Genomic DNA, 21,684 nt, shown 5'->3' with positions numbered 1-21,684 from the left:
ACCCTGCAAAACACCCCTCAATCGTCGACCGGATTTTCTCCTTTTGAGCTCCTGTTTGGAAGAACTGTACGAACTTTATTAGATAAACTAAAGGAAAGTTGGGAGGAACAACCATCACAAGAGATATCCCTTACAGAGTATGCCTCCAAGTTACAGACCATAGCCAAAGACAACTTACTCGAAGCCCAAGAGAAGCAAGAGAAATACTATAATCAAAATACTTGCCTCAGAAACTTTAAGGTGGTTGACCAAGTGTTGGTGTTGCTGCCTACTTCTGAAAACAAAATGTTGGCGGCCTGGAGAGGTCTGTACAAAGTCGAAGAAGTATTGGGTCCACTGACATATAAGATAAGGCAACCCGAAAAAAGAATTCCACTACAGACTTACCATGTAAATCTGCTTAAAAAGTGGATACCGACTGGCCACCAGGGGGCGCACAGATGAACATCTCTTCTGTGTGAGCTCCGTTCCGAGGTCCCTGAAAAGCGGATTGAGCCCCCACCTCAGACCCCCCCCTTAGATACAGTCGATGGAATATTGCTGGGGATGATATCTAGCACACCATAACCAGAAACCCGACAAAAATCGGATAAGGAATCACAGAGATATACTCCAGTTTCGGTTTGCATGTTTCCGGACGCACCGCACGTGGGGCCCAGCGACAGTGGAGGAGATAGGAGACCCATGCGGAATCGAGCACAGCCCAGAGGGACACTGAGACACAGCGCGGAGACAGGGCTCCGAGTGCAACAACAGAAGCAGCAGGCCTGACCTGGGAAGACGTTCGCTGGCAACCAATGGCACGCACAAGCGGTGAGTCGTGCCCACCCCCGGATTACAACGCTACGCGGCCCCGGCCCCCTAAGCAACGGACTATGCGGCTCCTCCACCCGCGCGTACCCGGCCCCCTGCGCGCACAGCCTACCAAGCCCGGCGGTGCGCAGCCCTGAGAGAGGCGACCGACTCCGCAGGCCCTGAGGAGCAAAGATAGCAGAGCCACCGCGGGAGCCACGGAAGACGAGCGGCCGCGTGGAGGGAACTTTTATCTCGCGAACCGGCCAGATCGTGATCGGAGGGAGGGAGGGAGAACCAGCGCAAGCAGCCAGCGTAAGCCTGGTGGGTCCCAACAGGACTTTCCCCCCATCTCCAACACGAGGAATACTCTGCTGGCGCCAAGCCCTGTAACTGTGCAACGGAGCAAAAGACAGAGACTCTGCCAGCATAAACCCACGGACCACGCTGCAAGGGAGGCGAAATACGCGTGGGGCACACTGTGAATCCCGTGCACCTCTGGGAGGCAAGAGGAGGGGAAGCACGTTGGGGAACCCTGACTACTGCTGGGTACTGGTTTAAGGACAAATGACCATGAGACCCCCCTGTACCCACTCACTGAGATTGGCACCCCTCGAACCCTAGGAAAAGCAAGGAAAGCAAAGGGAACAAATCAGGCGCAGCAAAATCCCAGAACACACCCTGCTATCTGTAAACCGGTGCTCTTCATCCGAAAGTTCCCTCCCAAGAGCAGACAGAAGCAATGAGACAGAACTTGGGGAGAGCTGAACAGGACACAGGCAAGTGATTCCCAATTTGATTCAGAGATGAAATGGGCAATGGAGTCAAACAAATAGACCTCCCTGCCATTGAACCCCAACGACCCTGTTGAACTTAAAGTGCAACTACTCTGAATGCTAGCACGCCATTCTTTTTTTTGATGCGCAGCACACACGGAAAGGAATTTAGACTCACCACGCCTGCATTAGGACCCCATACTCACGCCACTAATGTGGGTAAATAACAGAGTGGGGGGAGTGAGGCAACGCCTGCATTGCAAATGTGAACGAGGGTCAGGCCCTCAAAACGCACTCAGAAGAGAATATATGTAAAGAACTTTCTGAGCTCCGTGAAGCCTCTGGAAGTGCACCCTATATCCTGAAAAAGAATCTACACCGGATGGAGGGTACGGCCCCTGGAAACAGGGCGAGTGCCTCCTCCAATCACTTGGACCAGGGTCAGTACGGCCCCCGATACCTTGGCACCATATCTCTAGCACTCTAACCTGTTTCATCACTGCTGAAGAGGTACAAGTCTACCATCCCCACGTTGGACTAACACAGAGGGTAAGGCCCCCGACACAGGGGCGTGTGCCTCCTCTGTCTTGCCTGTCGGGACAGGTAACTCACGACTTTGACCAGGACAAACAGCACATCAATCACGCTGCCTGAGGATTACATGGACATTAAGCATAAATTGGCCTCCTTTGCCTACACCTCCAAACCACACACACCGACTGAGTCCATGATGGCGAACAGCACTACCACGGCGGGTGATCTGGCCGCAGCAACAAAGGGCGACATAGCTGCCCTGCTGGGAGAAATTAAAAACCTAGGCACCAACATAGGAGGTAAAATAGATAAAATTACTCAAAGGCTGGACAGGATGGAAGACAGGCTCGAAGGGGTAGAGAACAATCAAGCCTCCATTGACACCATCGAAATCCAACTCGATCAGAGACTATCAGAACTGGAACACAAGGAGGAAGAGTTTAAACTCAAACTCGATGATTTGGAAAATAGAGAACGCCGTAATAATCTACGCATCTTCGGAATTCCGGAAAAAGAGGGCGAAACAGAGGCGGACCTGAGGGAAACCCTCCACAATATCATCAAACTTCTTGTAGCGGATGATGTGGTGGATGCACCAATGACGGAAAGAATCCACAGGGCTGGTGGCCCCCCAGGAGGTCCACGATCGGTCCTCGCCCGGTTCCACCGGTTCAGAGACAAAACCTGAATCCTCAAAAAAGCGAGGGAAAGCGATGAGATTACCCTGGGAGGGGCCCGGATCTCGATATACCAAGACCTCTCCTCTTTAACATTGGCCCTCAGGAAAATGTGCGGCCCCCTCACAAGGAAACTCAAGGAGAAGAATGTCCGATATCGATGGGGCTACCCATTCACACTCACATTCGACTATAAAGGAACCAAATTCAAATTGCGATCTGAAAAGGAAATAAAGAAATGCATCTCAGACCTTCTCTGGCCCCCGACTAGACGGGGACAACCAGGGAGAAGCGGGTAAAGGAGACCGGGAATGGCAGATTCAGGGACCCAGGAGGAAGAAAGTGAAGGGATCACGAAAGTTCCGAAGAGGTAATCTCTCTCCAGAGGGGGACAATTGAAACCGATCGACTCTGGTAAGATGAACACACATACTTAACCTACCAATGCTCTGATGAAACGTTAATGTGTACATAGTTCCAAGATGAAACTGGAGAAAACTAGGGGGGAATTATGGAGGGGCTCAATCCAGTTAAGAGGAGTAGTATTTGAACGAGGGGCGTGAAGTAACGGCCCCCACAGGTGGTTCGATGCTGACCCGGTGTTGTCAACCGAGCTCACTCGAACGCCTTCGACAGGGGAGAAGGGGGAGAGGGGGAAGGGGGTCAGAAGGGGTCAAAAGGAGGGGAATGGATCAGAGCAATATCAATCGCACTTCAGAACAACCGATGCAGCTCACAATCTGAGATGAATGAACGCTATCGATCACACGACAAACATTAATACAAGGGAACTTGCCTCCCTAAGAGTTGGGACACTCAATGTCAAAGGGCTCAATTCACCCACAAAGCGGTCCCTTGTGGTTAGAGAATTTAGTAGAAGTGGTTTGGACATCCTATTGCTGCAGGAAACTAAATATATAAAAGGTGAGGAACGACAGATCCTGGGGAAACGAGTTGGGATTGAATTTTGGGGCTCAGGCCCGTTCAGAAGGGGAGGGGTGGGAATCCTCATTAGAAAAGGTATAAACTTTACACTAACCAAGACATGGTCTGATGTAGAAGGGCGGGCAATGCTGGTGAATGGACAACTAGGTAAGCTGAATGTCACCATTGCCACCTTGTACTCTCCGAACACAGCCCAATCTAGATTTCTCTCCAGAACGATCCCTAAGATACTACTAGAAGCCACAGGGCACATCATCTTAGGAGGGGATTTCAACCAATGGGCGAATCTGGCGATAGATCGAAAACCTGGGAACCCTGATATGGTGCAGCAAGATAGGCCCGAGCCGTCTGAACTGGCTCATATGATGGAACTGTATAACATGATAGACGCATGGAGGGCCCGCCACCCGGAAGAATAGGGCTATACTTTCTATTCGGCTCCCCACAATACGTTTACCCGTATTGACTACGTATACCTCTCCGAGGAACTCTCCGAGGTGCTATCACAGGCACAGATAATCCCGATCACCTGGTCTGACCATGACATGGTCCTCAGGGACATCCAGTGGGCCGATTTACCAAGAAACAATGGAAAATGCGCTGCAAGGAGAGCCTCTGGAGAGATGTTGTCTTCAGAACAGAATTGGAGACAGAAATCTCCAAATCTTTCAAAACGAATGACAATGGTGAAGTGTCCAAACAAACAGTATGGGAGGCGGGGAAAGCCACCTGGAGAGGGATTCTGATAAGGGAAGGCGCGTCAAAGAAGAGGGAACGTGCCCTCATCGAACCAAGGCTATGAACTGAAATCTGTCAGTTAGAAAGCAAACCCAAACTGGGTGTAGAAATAGACCTGTAGAAAATGAATCTAGCTAAAGAAAAACGAAACAAACTTAAACTCCTGGAGTATGAGCAGGTTGTGCGCAAACTGAGAATGTTAAAACAGAAATTTTACGAAAAGGGTGATAAGGCTGATGCACTTCTCGCCTCCAGGTTGTGCGAACAAAGGGCTGAGCGTAGAGTATTAGAGATTAAGGACGATTCCTCCCCTACACCATACGCCCATGCCACTATCCCGGAATGTTTTGCCAACTTTTATGAAACGTTGTATTCCTCCGAGGTGGACCCAGAGCAGTCAGAGATTGAGTTTTACCTGTCCTCAATAAATGTACCCCATATTCCTGACATAGATGCCGAATTGCTGGAATCTCCTATCACAGAATTGGAGGTCCAAGCTGCTATAAAGAGGCTAACTTTGGGCAAATCACCAGGAGAAGACGGCTATACCGCCGGTTTTTACAAGACCTTCATAACCACACTGGCTCCCTTTCTAACACTCCTTTTTAATGAAATAATGGATACAGGGAAGCCCCCGGTCTCTTTCACCAGGGCACTGATTACTGTTGTCCCCAAGGCTGGGAGGGACCCCACTAACTGCGCCTCATATCGCCCCATCTCACTACTCAGTCTTGATGCAAAAATATATACCACGGTCTTGGCAGCAAGACTCGAATCCCTTGTCCCGCGGCTCATTCACTCTGATCAAGTTGGGTTCATATTAGGTAGATAGGGGGCGGACACTATCCGCAAAACCCTGCACCTCATCCATGCGTCCCAGTCTATGGAGAATGACCAGATCTTACTCTCTATCGACGCGGAAAAGGCCTTTGACAGGGTGGAGTTGGGATTCCTAAAGGCGGTATTACGAAAAGTGGGAATGGGCACTAAATTCAGACAAGCAATACATGCGGTGTACACGCACCCCAGAGCTTCTATATTTGTGAACGGTGAGTACTCACGGTGGTTCGGCCTCCAACGTGGGACCCGACAAGGGTGCCCCCTCTCAGCGATTCTCTTCGCCCTTTCCCTTGAGCCTCTGGCGATAACAATGAGAGCAGACCCCATACTTGAAGGTATCCGACTGGGGACAACAGAATACAAAATTGCCCTTTATGCAGATGACATCCTCCTTCACATCACAAACCCCTCCTCTTCCGTGCCCCGAGCCCTGTCCATGATAGAGGACTACAGTAAACTCTCTGGGTTTAAAATAAACAGAACTAAGTCAACACTCTTTCCCCTCCAAGGTCAAGAAGGTGACAATACCATTAAATTTTCTTCACTTGGTCTACATATTGAACACTCAAAATTACAATATCTGGGGATACAAATAACGAGAAATCTGAAGGTCCTATTTGAGGCGAACTTCCCCCTTCTACTGAGACAATTCAAGTCAGACTTAATAAGATGGGACAAACTTACAATCTCATGGCTAGGTCGGCTCAACGCAATAAAGATGGTATCCCTTCCCCGCTTCTTATATCCCTTCCAGACGATTCCCATTAGGATTCCAAAAAGTTTCTTCACCGAAATCAAAAGGGCTATGCTTCACTTTCTATGGCAGGGGAAGAAAGCGAGGATCCCATATACGACTCTAATACTTCCAAAAGACAAGGGAGGGGTGGGTCTTCCCAATCTTCAAAAATACTATGAAGCCGCCCAGCTGACAGTATTGATCCCACATCTCCGCGACCAGACAAACATCCAGTGGGTCAATATGGACAACCACTACTTTTCACCAGCCACAGTATCTGAATGGCTCGGGGCACCCAAGAAATGGATCTGTCGAAAACTCAAAGATCACCTGATACTTATGACCATCTGGGACATCTGGACACAAGGCACGAACATGCAAAGCATTACTACCTGGCCGTGCCCCCTGAGTCATTTATGGTCGCCAGGAATCAACGACCATATTCCAGATGTAGGACGGTTCCAAAGCTGGTATGAAGCCGGATTAGAGAGAGTAGACCAACTACAAAGGGAAGACGCCTTCATCTCACTCCGGGAGCTCACTGAGGCCCTGGGAATTGGCCCATTATCCACATTTCAATACCTACAACTAAAAGGGGTCTTGACAAGAGCCATATGGAAACCCAAATTGATGAGAGCACTCACCCCCTTTGAGAAAATACTGGAGTCAAGAACTTTAATGAAGGGCTTAATATCAGATATGTACAGAGTGTTGATAGAGGGAGAAGGGGTGAACACAGACGCTCTAAAAGGCAGATGGGAAAAGGACTTCGCCGAACAGTTCACACCCGAACTTTGGGACACCATACGCCAAGCAGCCACTCGGACATCCATTTCGAACCAGCACAAACTCCATGCAATCAAACTGTTACACAGGTGGCAATATGACCCCGTCATACTATCTAAAATGTTCCAGACCGCAAGCCCGGAGTGCTGGCGTGGATGCGGACAGAAGGCAGACTACTGGCATATGTGGTGGGGATGTCCCCGGATACAGGTATTCTGGTCAGAGGTTCTAGGCTGGATTAAAGAGGTTGATGGTATTGTCAGAACACCTACCCCCTACCTCATACTGTTTGGGCACGAGAGAAAGATGAAGACGAATGGGTCAAATCAAAATTAAAGATGTAGCTCCGCAACTGCTTCTAGCTGCTAGGGCAACGTTGGTTATGAGGTGGAAAGCTTCCACATGCCCCACTAAACACGAATGGACCCATGTATCCACCAACATTTGTATAATGGAAAATATAACAGCATCGCTTCATGATAAACTGTCCCAGACGGAAACCTTGTGGATGGAATACAAAAACATATATCTACCAGATGGCCTATCCCGTAACAAAGCTCTTACTTTGATGACAGAGGACCAAGGAACAAACTAAACAAGGCTCAAGTTGAACTCCTTGCGAGCGCCCTTCTGATTACTGTGATCCCGACAACAAACACTGACTCTGATCGTCACTTGACGCTTGCTGCATGATCTGTGATAAAGGCTCTGACCATAGGGGAGGGGGGTGGGAAACAGGGAGGGGGTATAGTTATGTTTTTGCGCACACCTTATGCATGCAGATAATGTTCATGCGACACACGCAAAATGTAAGGGATTTTGTGATTTTTCTTTATTATAGTGAAATTTTTGCTGGTTTACATACTGTATACTTTCTCTGCATAACTTGTATTCTTAAAATCAATAAAATTGAATTTACAAAAAAAAAAGTGGATACCTCCAATTCAGACGGTGGCAATGATAAACCAGAGTGAGTAGCAAGAAGAACATTTCCCTCAAGCTGGAAAAGAGACCGGATTAGAGAGTCTAAATATTAACCACGAGTTATCATCAATTAAGAAGACATACTTATCCTTGTTGTTGACTAGATATTCAAAAATATTCTCTTCATTACCTGGAAAGACCAACCTGACTTATCACCATATCCCTACAAAACCAGGGTCTACAGTAAGATTAAGACCATACAGAATTCCAGAAGCAAAAATTAAAGCAATTAATCAGGAATTTCAGGATATATTGGATTTAGGAGTAATTGAGCCATCCCACAGTGATTGGTGCTCACCAGTAGTATTAGTGCCAAAGCCAGATGGTAGTGTTCGGTTTTGTATGGATTTTCGGAAGTTAAATGAGGTCTCGAGGTTTGATGCTTATCCGATGCCAACGATTGAGGACCTTCTTAATAACCTTGGAAAAGCAAAGTTTTTAACAACGATAGACCCTACAAAAGGTTTTTGGCACATACCATTATATCCACCGGATAAAGAAAAAACAGCATTTGTCACACCAACAGCTCTTTATCAGTTTATAGTTCTACCTTTCGGTCTTCATGGAGCACCAGCTACTTTCCAAAGATTAATGAACCATATTATTAAAGGTCATGAACAGTATGTTTGGGCTTACTTAGACGACATTATAGTTTTCAGTCATTCCTGGTTAGAACACCTTACTCTTTTGGAGTCCATACTTAAAACCCTAAAACAAGCAGGCCTACATGTCAATCTCAAAAAAACACATGTCGCAAACTTTCATACCAGATACTTAGGGTATTATGTGGGTCAAGGAGTCATCAAACTGCAAGAGGAAAAGTTAAAGGCGATTCGCCAATTGAAATTTCCTGGTAATGCCAGACAGGTTCAAGCATTTTTGGGGTTTGTAGGTTACTACAGAAGATTGATTCCACATTTCTCTACGATGGCAGCACCCTTTACCGATCTGTTGAGGAAGTCTTGTGTTTCAAAAGGAAATTGGCAAACTGAAGTTACAGAAAAGGCCTTCAATTCTCTAAAAGAAGCTCTGACAGATAAAGCCATTCTACATTGTCCAGATTATAGGGCCCCATTCTTCCTTCATACAGATGCTTCTGGGACTGGCCTCGGTGCAGTCTTGTTTCAGAACCAAGGAGAAAATGAAAGACCGATTCTATTCATAAGCAAAAAACTACTTCCACACGAGTTACAGTATGCAACTATAAAAAATGAGTGTTTAGCTGTTAAATGGGCCATTGAAACCTTGAGATATTACTTCTTGGAAGGGAGTTCACCTTGGTAACAGATCATGCGCCACTGATATGGCTCGCCAGAAACAAAGACACGAATCAGAGGGTCTTAAGATGGTTCCTTTCTCTCCAGCCCTTCTCTTTCAAAACTGTCCACCAACCAGGTCGCTTACAGGCTCAGGCTGATTATTTGTCATGAGCTAATACCCTTCCCGAGCGCAAGGGCCCAGTAGAGGGGGTATGTGATGGGGTCCTAATTTCAAAGGGCTAATAATCATATCATGTCATGGGAAATGATTACAATATTATCAGGTTATTGGGAATGCTTACAATATTGCTAGGAAGAAACGACTTAGGTCCTTTTTTCTAATGAGCATGGTCTTGTGTTGTTCATTGCCAGGAGACTACAGATGAAGAAAAGGAACAAGAGGTCCGTTACAAATGGGCCTATTGAAATGCAGGTGTTGAAGAAGTTGTTAGCGCCATTGCGCCAGTTAAAAGGTTAATGTTGCAGAGTTACGTATTCGATGAAGAAGGGCAGTCTTCTCTGATTTTCTGATTGAGTCTGAAGAAGTTATGAGCCTGAACAAGTGAGGGGCAGAGTGCCTGCCACTTCAACAAACTTATTATCACGGTGCATAGGAAGAAGGAGGGGCTTTACAGCTGATCATGTCCCTCTCTGTCAGCTCGTGAAAAGAGAGGCGGAACGAACAGCTGTTAGCGTCCCCACCTCCCGATACTCCGATGCCGGGATGAAGGCGTAGCGAAGAGGAGGGGCCACGCAGCTCGGAGACAGCAACGAGTGTGAATCGAGCAGCGGTAACAAGCGGATCAGCTGTTGGGATCCCGTATCAACGTTGATCGAGGTACGTGAAGGACTGAAATTGAAAGAAAATTAAGGGGCGGGACCCGGTCACGAAACCAATATCAGTACGAGCTTATGAGGAGACAAAGCTCACTTTAAATGCAACTCCGCAAGAAAGAGAGAGTACTAATTAACCACGGCTCCACTGAAAGGGGTGTTAAACGTGCATGGGACTGTGGACTTTTTAAGAGTCAAAAGAAAATCAAAAGCAATAAAGAGAAGCCGGGAGAAAGAGCAGGCTATCCCGTGGCGAAAGCAGCGCTGTTAGAGTGCGACTGATAAGAGACAAATCTTCGTTTGAACAACACCAGAAGAGTCGACATCTTCCTATTTCCTGGGGGGTGGTATTTATATTCCTTGCAAGAACGAACAGTGCGCCAGATGCTGTTGACACAAGAAGTTCCTTATCTATATCATCCTCATGCTCAGTAAAGCGTCTGAAGAATCCTGAGAGAAGTCTTCTTCACTACAGTGTCCTTTATTATATGTATTCATTTATGTGTTTATTTTGTTTTTGTTCCTCCTCCTCTGAAAAGTAAAGAAAGAAACATTAAAAGTCCTGTTGGAACTTTAACTGACAGTCTGCGTCTCTCTATAAATCCCACATCAAAACAGAACAGAAATTAAGAGATAAAAGAATACAAAGACACAGAAATGAAGAAGTACGTAGGGCAAATGAAAGAAGGGAAGTGAAAAGCCAGGAGGAGGAAAGGGTTAGAGGGGAAGTGAAGAAGCGAAGGGAATTTGACGAAGAAATGGAGCGAAAAAGAAGACAGAGGGCACGCAACATCGATCGCATTGAGAAAGAGCTGATGGAACCAAGTCCAGTAGTATTATGGGGCGACATAGGGGATTTTCTCCCTTCGCAAGAAGCAATGCCAGGACCGTCTAGGTTAAACCTAGATGGGAATTTTGAGATAGGAAGCATCAGAGATGGAATCGATAAAACCTATCAGGAGATGAGGACAAAAAGTGAATTGAGGAGCAGGGGAAAGGATGATCGATTTATATTTGCCCAGTCACGAGGCAAGGAAGGAAGCATGTTTAGTTTCGAGCACATAGCCTTGTTTTTGGACAGGCTGACTCTAAACAGAGATGAGAAAGATGACAGTCACACCAGTTGGGGACAAGATATGTCAGACAAAGATAGAGAAACCTTCCGTGGTGAGGAGGAAGCAAGTGCATGCTGCCCTGAGTGAGGTTTTCCGACAGACATGGAAGTAAGATGGTCGGATTTAGACCAACCTGAAGATAAGGCGCCAGAGCCTATGGCATACTCAGAGTGACCTAAAGGGCGATCTCATTGTGAGAGGGGGGAATCGCCGTCATATGTGAGCAGGTTGAGGTCATTGCTAGGTAGAAGGTGACCAGGAACCATTGTCCATACTATGGAGAGGCATACGATGGGAGCCGATTGTGATTTTGTGATTTCGCAGTACCCTTTATTAGAGAAAGGAGGGGTCAGACCGCAGTATATCACCTGGCCCCAGATGTATAAGGATAATTTAAGATGTAAACTTCCCAGCTTAACGGTGGGTGCAGGGAAATGGATTTAGGAGTTAGTGAAAATGATAGGAGGAAACACTCTAGCCATAGGGGACATTAAGGGTCTTCTAGCAGCTATCCTTGGGGAAAGGGCTGATGACATTTGGATGAGAGAAGGATACTCAAGTGTCACAGCACAAAACACAGCTCATGATGGAGAACCGTTTAATAACTGTAGGGTGGCAGTTTGGAAAGCGCTTGAAGTACAATATCCGGATACGTTAGATATGGGTGCAATTATGGCACATATGATGAAAGATGACGAAGATCCGCTTGTTTACATTCAAAGTATTCAAGAGCGTTGGACTTTGGAAACTCGAGAGCCATGGGGGAAATCTATACCAGTATTTCACCACATTTTGTGTCAGCGGTTGCCAGAGAAAGTTCAGAGGCAGCTCAAGATATTAGTGGGAATGGAAGCGAAGCCATGGACAGAAATACAGCTGACCATTGCGCAACATTTCCCATTGCTGCAAGAGAAAAATAAGAAGAAGGAGGATGCTAGAAAACTTGAGGAGGCTAAGTTAGTCCAGAAGAAACTGTCAAAGTACGCTATAGAGGGAGCGGTATTGACGAGGGGAGACGGGTAGGGAATGCAGCAAGCAGCAGGTATGTCACAGGCAAATAATCAACATCAGTCGGATCAAGGAGGAAATTTGTTCATGCTGAGAGGCAGGGGAACTGGTTTCAGGGGAAGAGAAGGTTTCCAGAATAATCAAGGAGGCTTTCAGAATAACCAAGGTGGGTTTTAGAATGTGCAGAATGATAATCAAAACATGCAGGGAGGGCAGATTATAAGACTCCCTGTGTGCTGGGCATGTGGAATGACAAGACACATTGCGCGAACATGTGGAAGCCAAGGGTATGTACAGAGTAGGAAATTCTCAAGAGGGGGGACATCTTATCCTGCAGCATATAGCTCACAAAATAGGAATGGGTTCACCCAAGATCAGACAGTGTATGAGGTGCAAGCGCTGCAAATGCAACAGGCTTTACAACCACAGCAAGCACCATTGACTCCACCGCAAGGGCAGTCACAGCATGCACCCATGTAGATACAGCAGAGTGCAAACACAGGACAGCTATTGACTCCTAGAGTAGGAGGTGTCACTGTCACAGGAGGAAGTCCTTTTATAGGCACAGGGAATAACCATGTATACACAACAGGACAGCTCACAGGGTGACTTGATGTGTTCAGTACTATCGGTGACGCCAAATCCTCAAGAGGAACCAAGGATTGATGTTACCATGGGAGGCAAAACCTTTTCTTTTTTAGTAGATACTGGGGCAACTCGCTCATGTATACGAGAGGGAACATTTTTGCTATCAGGAAATGCCATGAATGCGCAAGGCTTCTCTGGAGCTACAAGTAGAGTTCCTTTTGCTGAAAAATGGCCAGTCTCTATAGGAGAATGTGACACCTCTGTGCCATTATTGTATTCAAGACAGACACCAGTTAATATTCTAGGCCGAGATTTAATGACAAAGTTGAATATGACAATTTCTTTTACTGACGATGGTACAGTGTGTTCTACGCCAGGAATACATTATTTAAACATGGGCAAATTTATCATGGCATTTACAGGGCAAATAGCTTTGCGAGGAATGCCATTGGAGCCAGAAGTCTTTCACTATGGGGTACGCATTCCGTTAACATGGCTACCCGGTTTAGTGGGTAAGATTATGATGAATTCCTGTTCAGGCCACAGGTACCTATGGATGAAGAGGGGGGACAGATTATTCCCTTAGAATTACAGGCAGCCATATTAAGAGATGACTTTGGCTATGCTCGAAGCGACCGATGATGAGGGCAGGTCCATGGAGAACGGTAATTGCCATTGGGGAAGGGTACAGATTGACTGACGTCACTGATGAGGATATGTTCAGAGAGGATCCGTCAGACAATGAAGTGGTGTTCGAAATGAGCATTACTTATTGAATCTGGATAGAAAGAAGGGAAATCCCACAGCGAATGGTGATAGTGCGGCAGCGCCCAGCATTTTTTGATGAGGACATGGAAAAGTGGCAACCTCTTTATGGACTACAGGCCCTTATGATGTAGGCCTATTGAAGGGGGTGGGAGAAGTTAAGATAAAACTAAAACCCGGAGCAATTTTACCTCTGCCAAGGCAATACCAGATGTCCCGAGAGGCAGATGAGGGGATTTTTAAGACTGTATCAGCTATGATGCAACAAGGTATTTTGGTGACGTCAGAGTCACTGTGTAATACTGTGGTGTATCCTGTCAAGAAATTGAAAGGGGGGCCATGGCGTTTAATCCAGGACATGAGGTCAATTAACCAGATTGTAGAGGCACAGTTTCCTCTAGTTCCAAATCCTGTGACGATTCTATGCAGTAGTCCCCCAGAGGCACAATATTTTACGGTGATTGACTTAAAAAATGTGTTTTTCTCAATCCCGTTGCATCTTACGTCATTCATGTTTCATCAGACGAACCTGAAAAGTACAAATTTGCCCCAAGGGTACTTTGGGTCTCCATCAATCTTTAATAGGGTCCTGCAGATGGACCTAAGCAATATTGATTTGCCAAATTTGCTGCAGTTCATAAATGACATTTTAGTTTGTAGCACAACAGAAGAAGAGTGTAGTTGAGACTCGATTCAATTGATGACTATTCTAGCAGACAAAATATATAAAGTGGACAAGGAGAAATTGCAATATTGTCAGGAAGAGGTGTTGTACATAGGTCAGTTAATTTCGCATGAGGGAAAGAAAGTTACACCTGAAAGGGCTGAGGCAATTTTGAAAATGCCAAAACCGCCCACGATAAAGCAAATGCAGCAGTTTCTGGGACTGTGCAATTGTGTTAGAGCATGTGTATTTGATTATAGTACATACACAAGACCCCTTTTGCAGGCCCTGAATAAAGCACAAGTGAATAAGGATAAAATAGAGTGGACTGAGGAAATGGAGGAAGGGTTTGAGGAATTGAAAAAAGCAATTTGTACAGCTCCAGTTTTAGGAATTCCCAATTATTCTGAGGAGTTCTTCCTATTCTCGCACACGAATGGAACAGTTATGACAGCGGTGCATACACAAAGAACCACACTATTGTACAATCCTCTGGCATACTATAGTGGGATTTTAGATCCAGTTATGAGAGGATACTTTCCTTGCGAACAATTGCTGGCTGCAGCCGTGTTCGCTATTGAGAAATCTACAAGTATCGTAATGGGGTGTTCTATGACTTTATTTATTGAGCCTGCATAGTTTGCTGTTTTGGAGAAACCTAAGGGTACACTGACATCACAGAGCACTTCCGCATATGAGGTGGTCATGTTAGGTGTAAAATAGTGAACCCTGCCACGTTTGTAGACGAACTGTTGGCAGCGGATGAGCAAGCTCATGATTGCTCAAATTACGAGGAATTCTATGATGAAATCCCAAGGGTGAAGGAGAATGCTGTAGCAGGCGGGGAGGTTCTCTTTATGGATGGGTCTTTGAAAATTGATCACACTGATGGAGAAAGGCATTCAGGTACTGCAGTGGTAAGGCACAGAGCTAATGGGGAATTTGAAGGGGTAATGAATGCAAGACTACCGTCTCACTTTTCGGCACAGGCTGCAGAATTGGTGTCGCTCATTGCAGCACTTGGAAATCATGCAGAGTAGTAAGTGATGGTGTACAGTGACTCCACCTATGTGACGTCAACCATGCATGCAGGATTAGTATGTTGGAAGAGGAGGGTTACCTCAGAGCGGTGGGCACTCCAGTGCAACACGCTGCATTATTGTACAGGCTTATTAAGGCACTACAACTCCCAGTAGCCATTGCAATAGTTAAATGCGCAGCACAAACTAAGAGAACTGATTTTATTTCACGCAAAAACCAAGCCGCAGATGAAGAGGCCAAAAGGGTTGCATATTCACCTGATATTATGAGTTTTGATACTCCAAACGTAAAAGAGAAAATGGTCCTGATTATGATTATAAATGAAGGGTTTAACCATTTGTCTAGAACACAGCTAATGGAAGTTCAAGGCTGTTCTCCACAGGAAGAAAAGGAGCTATAGACACGAGGGGGTGTTCTTTATCCCCTTCTGAAGCATTGTGGCGGCAGGACAGCACTGGACAACCAGTGATGCCTGTAGCCTTATTAAGAGTGGCGTTAGAACAGCTACACTACCCTGCACATGTAACTAGGGAGAGCCTTGCATCATCTATTGCGGAGGACTGGTTTGTACCAAACCTCTGAGAACACATTGCTTTTTATATAGTAAATGGCATCGTATGTCAAAAGCCTACTGCTGGGCACACACTGCAAACAATCAGAGGAGTGAATCCTCGACCAAATGGTCCTTTTCAGCATTTACATATAGATTATGTTGTTATGCTGCAAGTATGTAATTGATACAGGTATATGATAGTGGTTGTGTGCCCCTTTTGGAGATGGATTGAAGCTGGCCATACATGCATCCTGATGCCACTTGAACTGCAATGTTTTTAGTCCAAGAAGTATTCCCTAGATCGGGAGTATGTGAGGTGCTGAGATCCGGTAATGGGCCCAATTTTGTAAATGAGGTATTTTAGCAGAATTGTTTATTGCTTGGTATTAAACATAATGTTTCTTCTGCTTATCACCCGCAAGAAAACGGGATATGTGAGTGACTCAACAGTCTTCTCAAAGAGAGGATAGCCATGTTGAAATTGACACTGAAGAAGGGGTGGCTGCACTGCCTACCCCTTGCATTATATGCATTAAGGAACCAGCCCCGGTCTGACCACCACCTCACTCCCCATGAGGTAGTTAGAGGGAGGTGGATCAGAACGCGTTTGACTCCCGCATCAAGGAATGGAAGTGATGCCCAGACAACCGCAGAATTGTTAGGAAATGAGTTACATGTGTATTTGACATGTATGACCGCTAGTATCTCTGTCATTTCAGATCAACTCAAGCGGAAGGGGTGTCTGTCTCAGGACACAGATGAAGATAATACAACAACTGGACCTGAGAAGTGATGGGTTCCTAAATGTTGTGCCAGAGACTCTGTTTTAATTAGACATTTTACGGGGAAGTGTCGCAAACCCTGATTTAGTGGCCCCTACATTGTGGGAAACATTACTGCCTCAGCAGTCAAAATTAGAGAGAGGCCTGCCTGGATACATCTGGGCGATGTAAAACTGTATGCTGGTGAGACCGATGCACCCCCACCCCATTCGGAAGCAAGTCAAGATGAAGAAGTTCAGCACGTGCAGACTTGATCGATGACGAGGAAGAAGGACGCAAAGACTGCCGATTAGATAAATGCAAATGTGCATTTGGACAGTGGCTCTTCCCGAACACTCTTTATAGATATTTTAGCAGGAGTGCGCAAGTAACTGTTCTTGAGCCACAGAAATCTTTACATTGGACTTTGGTCAAGTGCTGATGGGCTAAAGGATGCCAGATCTTGATTTTATCTTTGATGATTGGAAAAGGGAGCAGTTCCCTGATTTCGTTTCTCACAGAGTCTTTTTGGTCGGCCACATGGTATTGTCTGATGTCGATGTCCACAGACTACTTTTCGCTGTCTTCATTTTTATACTCCGAGCTTACCCTGCTCTTGTTGGGCGCAGCACTGATGTGCGCACTTTTGTCCAAGATCCTAAAAATGGCCCTGGGATTAGACGATTATTGGCAGCAATAATGGAACAAATCGGACAGCTGGCTGAGAGTGTAACGGGATTGCCTGATTAAAAAGGTTTTTTCCTTCCTTAAAAGTAATTACAGGCATAATGTTGTCTATTGAACGGAATGCAGTTCCAGAAAGTGAGCAGACCCAACGACGTGTGGAGGGACACCGATGGTGGTGTCTAATGTATTGGTGCATAATATATGTGTGTTCAGCATTTATCATTGTTTTTCTGCTTCTATTGATTCACACTGTGTACTTTATTGGCCCAAGAGAGAGAGTCCCTTTAATCCTTCCTACTGCAGTGACTTATGTATAGCTAGACATTGCAAGAAGGCCAAGGCCATATGTGATTGTTCCTACAACAGTGACCCATAAAAAAGCCACTGATTTCTCTGACAAGTGTTCCTAAGATTCCCATTGTTAGGACGGTCCATTTTTGATATCCTCTATGATCATCAGGTAAAGCTCATTTGGCAAGAAAGAGACCCAAGAAGTGCAAGGGAAGATGCTTATGAGTTAACTGATTATCTAGACAGTACAGCACATTTGGGAAACAATATGTGGTATCAACACATGAGAGAGGTGGGAAAGAGAACCTCTGAGGAGGATTGCTATGTGTGTGCTCTCCTACCTTATACTATGGGAAAGTACAAGATATTCATAGCCATAGAGATAAACGTCCAAACAGCTCATTGCCTGACTCACCTTGCACTCTGTCATACAAGAGGTCAAGTTGTGGCGCAGTTGAATAAAACAGCTGATGGCGAAGGAGAATTCAAGAAAGTCTGGCTGGCCCAGTGTCAAGAGTCGGGGCCACCGTGAGCCTGGTTATTTGTTCAAGAAGGTACATGAATGTGAGAAGAAAGCAAGCTCCTGTTTGAGGTATAATGGAAAAACACTAGAAGTGCCAAGAGTTCTTCATTTAACAGAATTTTATGCAACGAAAAAGCTCAAAATATGGTCTATAGTCACACGGTCAGATGAAAATAGACTTTGGGTCAAGCTACGCTGAAACCAGAAGATAAGGCCTTGCCTCTACTCCCCTTCATTCTCAGGCACAGAGAGCTTCTACATGGCCAAGTTCAAAGCCTTAATTGAATGGCAGACCGCAGGAGAGATGATGGATGTGGGCTAGTTGGGGGGGGAGGCATGACCATGCAAACCCTCCCAGCACCTGGGGTATCGGCTTGCATGCTGCTAAGGTACAAACGTGCCACCCAATTATAGAGGGCCACGTATTATAGAGCCCTATAGTTCGAGAAGCCAATAGGGTGTTGTGTATTAGTATGACACGGAAGATGACTTGCACTTGGGATGGGCTTAGTTGTCCACCTGATCTTAGAGACCCAAGCACATCCCCGGCTATATAGAATGTATACCTAGATGTTTCTTTTAAGCCTATCACAATCCAGATTAGGTTTTCTTAGTTTGCCACGTAGGATGATGTTAGTAGTGACATATTTTTAGTATAAGAATGTTGTTTTCTCATGAAATGCTTTTGAGAGCGAGCTGTGCGACGTCCGTTGATGTCCGTTGTAACTCCCTGTTTTAGATAATTTTTAATAAAACAGTACTGTATTTTCCCAACTTCCTGAGTCGGTCTGATTATAGATGTATGAGTACGTTCTGCATCCCCATCCATCTCTAGCATTGCTACCTTGCCTTAAAAGGCCCTCCGTCCAAGGGTTCAGGCGCAACCTGCAGTGGCAAACACCGTAGGAGCAAGAGAGAAGTCTTAAAGGGAAATCCAGGTTGTTTTTGTGTCAGACAGACAAGAGAGGCAAAGAGGCTGCCCCTTTTGAAGAAAGTCATTCAAAGGAAGAGTGCCTTGCCTACATGAAGAGGTTGAAATGTTTTTGGAGAATATCTTGTCGAACCCGGTCTAAAAGTCTAAATACTGAAGCTGTGGCAGTAGTTCAAAATATTGAAGCTCTGGTGGTATATCTCGTTGGCAGTAGATGCAACATTGCAGTTGTCCAAATATGGTGGAATACTGTGGGACAAAGGTGACTGTTCTCATGGTGAAGCAAGTAGAAGTCTAGTTGTTGAAGTGGAAGCAGCAGCAATAACAAGTCATCCTGACAAATATGACATTGTGAATGCTAAAACTGCAATTCAAGAATTCCCAACTGTGGCCCAAGAACTGTGCATTGCAATTAGTGGGGATAGTGCATTTCCTTTTGTACCATGGCAAATCTTCTTAAAGAGGTGAAGCAGCATAGCAGACATGATTACCATTGGTGCTCTTTTTCTGGAAGTGGAAAGATGATCCATCACCCAGGGGAGGAGGTTTGTTGTCAGTGTAACATTTTGTTAATGAACTTTGACTTTGAAACATCAAGAACTGATTCAAGACAATTCTTTCTTTGGTTGAACATTTTCAGAGGTGACGTTGAATCCTGGGGAAGAGAAGTTACCCAGGACATTAGAAGGTCATTCAGGAACTGTAACTGTTGTTGATGCCATGTTTAATTACTGTATTCCTTCCTTAATTTTGTGTTGCTTAGTTTGAGGGCCAGTTATACTATGTTATAGTGTGTTTCCTTTGCTGTGGGTTAGGCAGGGAATTCCCCAGCAGGGTAGGGACAGTGAGGCATTTTGACATATTTTCTTTGATGATAAAATGGTATACTTTAATACATTATCAAACAGTTGTCCACATCACATTACTGACCCCTCACAATCATCTTCATAGGCCAGGTTTCCTCTTTCGCTCCAGTTGAGCATGGCCTTTTGAAGGAATATATTGAACTAATTTCCGGAGTTTATATAACCAAAGGGTATTTGAGTCCATGTGTATTGCTCCAAAGGTAAATGGAAGCTTGTATTGGTCTTCCCTACTCATGGGTACCATCTAGTAGCCATTGGTTCAATCCATGGCTGTGTACACTTTGACCCTTGGACCTCTGCCAGCCCTTGATTGATGTAGGGAATTAGCCATCTTGACATGTGAACCTGTAACAGTATAACAGAGGACGGGCGGTGTTCGTACCAATAATGTCACAAGTTTGCAGAGTTTTTGGGGCCCATCCGAACCCTTCCGCCCGGCAATAATGGAGAACTCAGCCATGGGGAAAATAAACCTTCTTTATTCTCTAAAAGACAGGGATCATACAGGAAAAAACAAAATCTCTGGCAATCCCAGCTCCTAAGCTCACATCACTTGCTTTTGTTTATTAGTGACATCACAACCACCAACCCATCCCAAAAACCTAAGGGCCACATCCTTTGGGTAGCTCGGTTGATATGTGAGAAACCTGAAGCATTTCTCCCAGGCTTCTGGTGTCCATGGGAGGGCCATTGCTCTTGGATCCCAACCCTGGGGGCGGACGAGCGAGGGAGGATATCCTGGACAGGGGGTCCTTGGGGACTATGGGAGACATGCCCTTGGATATGATATGATATGATATTTTATTTATATTGCGCTCATACACAGGTGTTTCAGAGTGCGACCAGGCAAAGGGAGGGGAACAGGGGAGAGAAACAAACACAATGATCTTACTAGGCCCAGTGACATTGAGAACGAGCAAGTGCATGGGGTAGGGAAAAGGGGGAAAGTGCATGGGAGGAGGGAGAAATCGGAAATTGCAGAGCATAAGAGAGGACAAGATAAATAATAAGTAAATAAATAAATAAATACGGTCATCCATAACAGTGGTAGTGCAGCCTCTGAAGGAAATCTTTCCACAGTAAACAAGGAGTGCCTCCTGGGTGTTTTAAACAACGTTGCCCAATTTGTATTTCTAGATCCGCAGTCCCTCCGACAGGAATATCATTTCCATCAAAGTGTTGGAGCTGTCTGGGAAGAGGTACGAGGGGGAATCTGGGGACGTCTTTTTGAACAGGACAGTAGCTGCGGATCCCGTATCCACCAGAACCAATAATTCACACTGACCCTATTTCTTGACCGGGGCATGAAATCTGCCCTCTTTCTTCTGAAGTGTACAAAGAAAGAGTAAGTTATTTGCCAGCTCTGAAGTCATTTTCATAACATTGATCTCTGTCATGGTTTGAGCTTGGGCAATTTTCCTTGTTAGCGATCTGAAGGAATTCACATTTTGCAATATGCGTTGTTGGGAGATACTCTCTCTCCCCAGATTCTTTATAGTCTCCCTTAGTCCAAAGACAGTTCTCAGAACCTATTTGTGGGAAGGATACCTCTACAGTCTCTGTATGATCTGGCCTGTATGGTTAGGGACTAGGAATCTCTCGATCTTGGTCGGACTCCATACCTATCCTGTCGGACTCAGGGTCTATTGGGACCCATTTTTCATTAGGAGGTATTCCCCCATTCCCGAAAGAGAATATCTCCTTACCTGAATCCTCTGGAGATTATTCTCTTTCAAAAGGGATGATCTTGTTTTTTTTCCCCACAAAGTGAGTTTTTCTTTGACCTCTTCTACTTACTCTCTGTTCTTTGTGTTCTAGCTTCCCGAGATCGAAGATTCACTATCAGGGTGAGAGGTTTCCAGGGGTTCTGTTCTGGTAAGAAAGGACACTATCTCAAGGGCTTGGTATCTCCCCTCAACCTGAGCCCAATCCTTAGGAACCTGTTAAATGTCGGTCTTTCCTTCTTTCATTTCTCACAAGGGGCATCAGA

General features: G+C 45.5%; 1 long non-coding RNA gene across 2 annotated transcripts in view; it reads left to right on the top strand.

Annotated features, from left to right (window-relative positions):
• Positions 1-18,671, top strand: part of LOC138520815 (uncharacterized) — a 348,850-nt gene extending 330,179 nt beyond the window's left edge. For both annotated transcript variants that reach the window (XR_011282883.1, XR_011282884.1), the window contains one exon: positions 16,355-18,671. This is a non-coding gene — a long non-coding RNA (uncharacterized lncRNA). The remainder of the gene's footprint in view (positions 1-16,354) is intronic.
• Positions 18,672-21,684: the final 3,013 nt, after the last annotated feature.

Source organism: Ambystoma mexicanum, chromosome 13 (genome assembly GCF_040938575.1).
Source record: "Ambystoma mexicanum isolate Mex_15411 chromosome 13, UKY_AmexF1_1, whole genome shotgun sequence".
Classification (NCBI taxonomy): Eukaryota; Metazoa; Chordata; class Amphibia; order Caudata; family Ambystomatidae; genus Ambystoma; species Ambystoma mexicanum.
This window is presented reverse-complemented; position numbering and strand designations above follow the sequence as displayed.